This window comes from Hordeum vulgare, chromosome 3H (genome assembly GCF_904849725.1).
Source record: "Hordeum vulgare subsp. vulgare chromosome 3H, MorexV3_pseudomolecules_assembly, whole genome shotgun sequence".
Taxonomy (NCBI): domain Eukaryota; kingdom Viridiplantae; phylum Streptophyta; class Magnoliopsida; order Poales; family Poaceae; genus Hordeum; species Hordeum vulgare.
This window is the reverse complement of record NC_058520.1, coordinates 7,531,584-7,539,853: the sequence shown is the minus strand read 5'-3', so window position 1 is coordinate 7,539,853 and position 8,270 is coordinate 7,531,584.

Sequence of the window (8,270 nt, the reverse complement as noted above, 5' to 3'; positions counted from 1 at the left end):
CCACGTCGCTCGGCAACACACCGGAGCACGGCTACACATACCGGCGCCACACCCACATAAGAGACTACTGAAGACTACATCTCTCCTAGCTGCTACTGTTCCCTGCGCTACACAACACCACATCCTCTTAAGCAGTACCCTCACGGACTCAGCCGGAGCAACAAACTACCTAGATCTTATGCCACTCACGACTTAACCACCAGGACACCTTACGGGCCACTAACCCATAGCCTGGCTAACAAACTACCCATGCACGCGCGCATGCACTAACAAACTTCCTAGCTGCATGCATCACGTCCATTGATGGTGCTGGATCTTCACAACAGCACACGACCTGGACAACACATACTAAGTCAAGATTATGGCTAACAATTTTCCCTTTAATCTTGACATAGCTTGTTTTCGACCGCCACACTCGCACGCCTCTGTCTGGACGCGCTCTTGCTGATCACCACCATGCCTGACTCGACCTGGCGCACATACGCCGGTCTTTACCGTACCTGACCCGACCTGGTGCGACCTGGTGCACATACATCGCTCTCCACCTGCCGGACCCGACCCGATGCACATACCCCGGTAGTCACCGTGCGCCTCCACGATCGCCGCATCCATGACCTTCGCACCGCGCCGCTGCGGCCTCCGTCGCCATGCAGCACCTTCATGCCGCCATGCCGCATGAAGTGCCTCCGCAACTGTTGGGCTTGTCACGGGCTCACCATGCCCTACCGCCGCGTCCGCCATGGCAGCCGCAACGCCGCGCACTTCCATTGACTGACACACGGTCTGGAGCTTCGCCCAGCGATCGACGAACGTCGCCATCGCAGGTACGCCTCCGTCACAGCAAACCAGGCCCAATACAACTAAGCTCATGATACCAAATGATGGGACAAACCCACCGGCGACCTAAACGCCGGACGAAGATAGACGAAGGAGATACCACGATCTTTCCGGCGAAGTACGCCGCGGCGCACCAACGCCTGTATCTTGGCTTTATTTCTCTCTACGACTCAAACACATACATGAGGTACACACGCACGCACGCGGCATAATCCGGAAGAAGTCTCACGTCGACAAGGCACACACCACGGTCCCGACAGACTACATCTTCTAGGCCCCTCACAGTTGGCTCAGCACACCACGTCGCTCGGCAACACACCGGAGCACGGCTACACATACCGGCGCCACACCCACATAAGAGACTACTGAAGACTACATCTCTCCTAGCTGCTACTGTTCCCTGCGCTACACAACACCACATCCTCTTAAGCAGTACCCTCACGGACTCAGCCGGAGCAACAAACTACCTAGATCTTATGCCACTCACGACTTAACCACCAGGACACCTTACGGGCCACTAACCCATAGCCTGGCTAACAAACTACCCATGCACGCGCGCATGCACTAACAAACTTCCTAGCTGCATGCATCACGTCCATTGATGGTGCTGGATCTTCACAACAGCACACGACCTGGACAACACATACTAAGTCAAGATTATGGCTAACAATTTTCCCTTTAATCTTGACATAGCTTGTTTTCGACCGCCACACTCGCCGCCGGCCGCCGCTCGCACGCCTCTGTCTGGACGCGCTCTTGCTGATCACCACCATGCCTGACTCGACCTGGCGCACATACGCCGGTCTTTACCGTACCTGACCCGACCTGGTGCGACCTGGTGCACATACATCGCTCTCCACCTGCCGGACCCGACCCGATGCACATACCCCGGTAGTCACCGTGCGCCTCCACGATCGCCGCATCCATGACCTTCGCACCGCGCCGCTGCGGCCTCCGTCGCCGTGCAGCACCTTCATGCCGCCATGCCGCATGAAGTGCCTCCGCAACTGTTGGGCTTGTCACGGGCTCACCATGCCCTACCGCCGCGTCCGCCATGGCAGCCGCAACGCCGCGCACTTCCATTGACTGACACACGGTCTGGAGCTTCGCCCAGCCATCGACGAACGTCGCCATCGCAGGTACGCCTCCGTCACAGCAAACCAGGCCCAATACAACTAAGCTCATGATACCAAATGATGGGACAAACCCACCGGCGACCTAAACGCCGGACGAAGATAGACGAAGGAGATACCACGATCTTTCCGGCGAAGTACGCCGCGGCGCACCAACGCCTGTATCTTGGCTTTATTTCTCTCTACGACTCAAACACATACATGAGGTACACACGCACGCACGCGGCATAATCCGGAAGAAGTCTCACGTCGACAAGGCACACACCACGGTCCCGACAGACTACATCTTCTAGGCCCCTCACAGTTGGCTCAGCACACCACGTCGCTCGGCAACACACCGGAGCACGGCTACACATACCGGCGCCACACCCACATAAGAGACTACTGAAGACTACATCTCTCCTAGCTGCTACTGTTCCCTGCGCTACACAACACCACATCCTCTTAAGCAGTACCCTCACGGACTCAGCCGGAGCAACAAACTACCTAGATCTTATGCCACTCACGACTTAACCACCAGGACACCTTACGGGCCACTAACCCATAGCCTGGCTAACAAACTACCCATGCACGCGCGCATGCACTAACAAACTTCCTAGCTGCATGCATCACGTCCATTGATGGTGCTGGATCTTCACAACAGCACACGACCTGGACAACACATACTAAGTCAAGATTATGGCTAACAATTTTCCCTTTAATCTTGACATAGCTTGTTTTCGACCGCCACACTCGCCGCCGGCCGCCGCTCGCACGCCTCTGTCTGGACGCGCTCTTGCTGATCACCACCATGCCTGACTCGACCTGGCGCACATACGCCGGTCTTTACCGTACCTGACCCGACCTGGTGCGACCTGGTGCACATACATCGCTCTCCACCTGCCGGACCCGACCCGATGCACATACCCCGGTAGTCACCGTGCGCCTCCACGATCGCCGCATCCATGACCTTCGCACCGCGCCGCTGCGGCCTCCGTCGCCGTGCAGCACCTTCATGCCGCCATGCCGCATGAAGTGCCTCCGCAACTGTTGGGCTTGTCACGGGCTCACCATGCCCTACCGCCGCGTCCGCCATGGCAGCCGCAACGCCGCGCACTTCCATTGACTGACACACGGTCTGGAGCTTCGCCCAGCCATCGACGAACGTCGCCATCGCAGGTACGCCTCCGTCACAGCAAACCAGGCCCAATACAACTAAGCTCATGATACCAAATGATGGGACAAACCCACCGGCGACCTAAACGCCGGACGAAGATAGACGAAGGAGATACCACGATCTTTCCGGCGAAGTACGCCTCGGCGCACCAATGCCTGTATCTTGGCTTTATTTCTCTCTACGACTCAAACACATACATGAGGTACACACGCACGCACGCGGCATAATCCGGAAGAAGTCTCACGTCGACAAGGCACACACCACGGTCCCGACAGACTACATCTTCTAGGCCCCTCACAGTTGGCTCAGCACACCACGTCGCTCGGCAACACACCGGAGCACGGCTACACATACCGGCGCCACACCCACATAAGAGACTACTGAAGACTACATCTCTCCTAGCTGCTACTGTTCCCTGCGCTACACAACACCACATCCTCTTAAGCAGTACCCTCACGGACTCAGCCGGAGCAACAAACTACCTAGATCTTATGCCACTCACGACTTAACCACCAGGACACCTTACGGGCCACTAACCCACAGCCTGGCTAACAAACTACCCATGCACGCGCGCATGCACTAACAAACTTCCTAGCTGCATGCATCACGTCCATTGATGGTGCTGGATCTTCACAACAGCACACGACCTGGACAACACATACTAAGTCAAGATTATGGCTAACAATTTTCCCTTTAATCTTGACATAGCTTGTTTTCGAGCGCCACACTCGCCGCCGGCCGCCGCTCGCACGCCTCTGTCTGGACGCGCTCTTGCTGATCACCACCATGCCTGACTCGACCTGGCGCACATACGCCGGTCTTTACCGTACCTGACCCGACCTGGTGCGACCTGGTGCACATACATCGCTCTCCACCTGCCGGACCCGACCCGATGCACATACCCCGGTAGTCACCGTGCGCCTCCACGATCGCCGCATCCATGACCTTCGCACCGCGCCGCTGCGGCCTCCGTCGTCGTGCAGCACCTTCATGCCGCCATGCCGCATGAAGTGCCTCCGCAACTGTTGGGCTTGTCACGGGCTCACCATGCCCTACCGCCGCGTCCGCCATGGCAGCCGCAACGCCGCGCACTTCCATTGACTGACACACGGTCTGGAGCTTCGCCCAGCCATCGACGAACGTCGCCATCGCAGGTACGCCTCCGTCACAGCAAACCAGGCCCAATACAACTAAGCTCATGATACCAAATGATGGGACAAACCCACCGGCGACCTAAACGCCGGACGAAGATAGACGAAGGAGATACCACGATCTTTCCGGCGAAGTACGCCGCGGCGCACCAACGCCTGTATCTTGGCTTTATTTCTCTCTACGACTCAAACACATACATGAGGTACACACGCACGCACGCGGCATAATCCGGAAGAAGTCTCACGTCGACAAGGCACACACCACGGTCCCGACAGACTACATCTTCTAGGCCCCTCACAGTTGGCTCAGCACACCACATCGCTCGACAACACACCGGAGCACGGCTACACATACCGGCGCCACACCCACATAAGAGACTACTGAAGACTACATCTCTCCTAGCTGCTACTGTTCCCTGCGCTACACAACACCACATCCTCTTAAGCAGTACCCTCACGGACTCAGCCGGAGCAACAAACTACCTAGATCTTATGCCACTCACGACTTAACCACCAGGACACCTTACGGGCCACTAACCCACAGCCTGGCTAACAAACTACCCATGCACGCGCGCATGCACTAACAAACTTCCTAGCTGCATGCATCACGTCCATTGATGGTGCTGGATCTTCACAACAGCACACGACCTGGACAACACATATTAAGTCAAGATTATGGCTAACATGCAGGCACCCGATGCAGCCGGGAATCCCATGCCCGGCAGCTCGGCCGTGGCAGCGAGCTCACCACCATGGTATGGATTTTGGCTGAACATGCAGACCTTTTCAGATCGGCGAAGAACGCCCACAAGATTACGAAACATCAGATGATGAAATAGAAAAGGCGCTAGAAAAAAAAGATGGGAGTGGGGGTTCAGTGGAAGGAAAGAAGCCGCAAGAAGGAAACGAGCTGCCAGCCGGAGTGCTTGCAGGTTACTACCATCCAGGTTATTATCATCCAGGTTATTATCCCATGCCAAGAATGTCGCCGGTGGACCCGTCGATACCGCCAGACCAACGAGAACCCGTCCAGACAAGTTGGACACCGTTGGATCGTCCATGGATGCCTGCAGCCATACCTGTACCCCAGCCAGGCGAACCACCGAAGGACATCAGGTACCGTCGTGAGAGGAGTAGAAGGTATGCCACTCTGTATCCAGTGACCTAATCGATGTCGATCATTTGGTGAACGTTGTATGCCCTTCAAGACATGTCGTTTATTTCTCTTGCATCTGTATCACTACAGGATTCACAGGCTATGCCTACAGTTAAAACCGTCAGCAAAGGGCCGTAAATGGTTGGCATAGATTATGCCAACGAGTGACCGTCAACGTATCCCCGTCGGAAACGATAGCGTCGGCATACCTCCCCTGCCCCGTCGGCATATTGGATTCATGCCGACGGTGACCATCAGCATAACTACCCGTCGGCCAAAACATTTGACGGTGCGCCCGCCAAGTGTCGTACGCACATGTGCATGCACCAGAAGGTGCCACGTGTCCTATATACGTCGACGCTTAAGCCATCGGCATAGGTGCTATCTATGCCGACGGTTAAGCCATCGGCTTATATGGATGCGAGGACGTACCAGATTTTAACATGTGGCAGGCCTATGCCGACGGTTTAACCAACGGCATAGCTGCTGACCAGAGCCAAAAATAATAGCCAAAAAGGAAAACAATTACAAATACAATCATTCAAACATATTTAGACAACCATATACGCCGACGGTTAAGCCACTCTGTATCTAGTGGACTGATCAATGCCCTTCAAGACATGTCGCTTATTTCTCTTGCATCTGCATCACTACAATATTGACAGGTTATGCCTACGGTTAAAACCATCAGCAAAGGGCCATAAAGGTCGGCATAGGTTATGCCAACCAGTGACCATCAACGTATACCCATCGGAAACGACAGCTTCGGCATACCTCCCCTGCCCGTCGGCATATTGGGTTCATGCCGACGATGACCGTCAACATAACTACCTGTCGGCCAAAACATTTGACGGTGCGTCCGTCAAGTGTCTGCTTGCAACATCTTGCACCGCTTTTTCAAGAACACCAAGGTGCCATCCTGCCCTTCCCGACTCCAACACCCGCTAGGGTGCTCGCGACTCATCGGAGGACTTTGGCTGGGGTTGGCATCACCAAGACCAGTGGCGGGTTCTCCATCATCAAACAGCGGACTACTGGCCGCCCAAAACTGGCTCCGACGGCCAAAGTGGCGGAGATTCTGGTGTGCCGCTCCTTGGGCATCGTCAAAGATGGGGAGGACGTCACTGCCGCCACTCTAGTCAAGTTTGCGGGTTGCTTCAAGGAGCAGCTGTCGCCGGACATGATCGTGCCTTTGCGGGGGTTGTTCAAGCTAGACAACACCAGCATCGTGAGTGTTGAGGATGCCCTCATTGCCCATGGAGGGAAGCGTGCTCTTGACCTAGAGACGGATGAAGGTGGCGCTGCGGCCCGGCAAGTGGTCAACTGAGAGCTCGTGTTCGTTGTCCAGCTGGGGTTCTAGTTTCATGATGTTAGCACAAATACAAGTCCAATTGGTTGTTTGCTCTGTGTGTAAGGGTGACAAAGGGACCTTCTGTGCTCTACTGAGTGTATGTTTCGTGTACCAGGATGCACTAGATGTCTGGAGTGTGAGTGGTGTTGGCCTAGGCCATGTATCATCAATGGGAAAGTGATCTCCTTGCAGCACATGTTTAGCCCGCAGAGTCCTGTTGCATGTGTCGCTGCTTACCTTGCTTCCACTATGAAGTCAAGCTACCAGGTGCCCCCAGTTTCAAAATGTTAGAACAACCGATCAATTTCATGAGTTGGAAGGTAAGGCGGTTTGAACTACCCAAATCTGCGTGCCATGGTCAGTGCCATGATCGCCTCATCTTCGTGCCATGTCGTGTGCCTCCAAGAGACTAACCTTGAAATCGCCGATCAGTTCAGGGCAGCATCACTGGGAGGGCATAGGCTGCGTGGCTTCGCGCAAAGGCGTGCAACTGGCACCAGGGGTGGCATCTTGATGCTATGGGATGACATGTTGGTGGATGTTTCCTGCATCAACACCACGGCGTTCTGCCTTTCTGCCATGGTCTGCGTGAAGGGGACCGACGCAACCTTCAAGATCACCTCCGTCTACGTTCCCTCAGACTCCTCTTGTAAAGATGCTTTCTTCGCCGAGCTGCTGCCACAAGGAGCTTCGGCTTGGCGGACAGCGCCTTGACAGTGCTGAATTAGCGGGTAGTTGCGCCGGCTTGGCGGACAGCGCCTTGACAGCGACGAATTAGCGGACAGTTGCTACTGCCAAGATCTCGCGCACGAGGAAGGAAGCCATCACAACTAACTAGATCCCGGTTTTCTCAACGAGAACGGTGTTGAAACATATTAATCGAGATCCTGGTTTTGGCCATCTATGTCCAGTTCCAATGTTTGTTTATGAACAAAATACCGAGGTGAGTTTTTCAGAATTTTCTTGAGGACTATGATTTTTGAATATGGCGATTTTTTAGGGTGGTTTTTAGATTTGGAAAATGTGTACGAGGGAAAAGTTAATGTTGGTTGAAACATGTAACAGGAAGAATCGTGGCCTAACAACGGTCCAGAAGGATTTTCTTTTTAATTGTAATGATGCTTTTTCTACAAGAACATAGTTACAAAACAGTGACTTCCGATGCTTATGACAGCTCCAGCATGGGTCAGTTGTTCTTGCGGATAAAGCAGTTGCTTTCCTTTTTGTTTGTCAATCAGCGTGTTGAGTTTAGCTCAGCCTTAGTGGAATACAACTGTTCCATTTCAACATAAAGAGGTATATTTTTAATGTATTACCCCTTCATCCCTCCTTGAGCTAAGTTAATCATGTTGGTTCATGGTCGCATCGTAAGTGATACTCTTGTTCAATTTGCTTTCTAATAAAATTTCATTGCTTCAACTCGCGGGGAATTAGAAAAACTGAGCTCATAAAAGCATCTTAGGATATGGTGTTGTTGGAATGCATC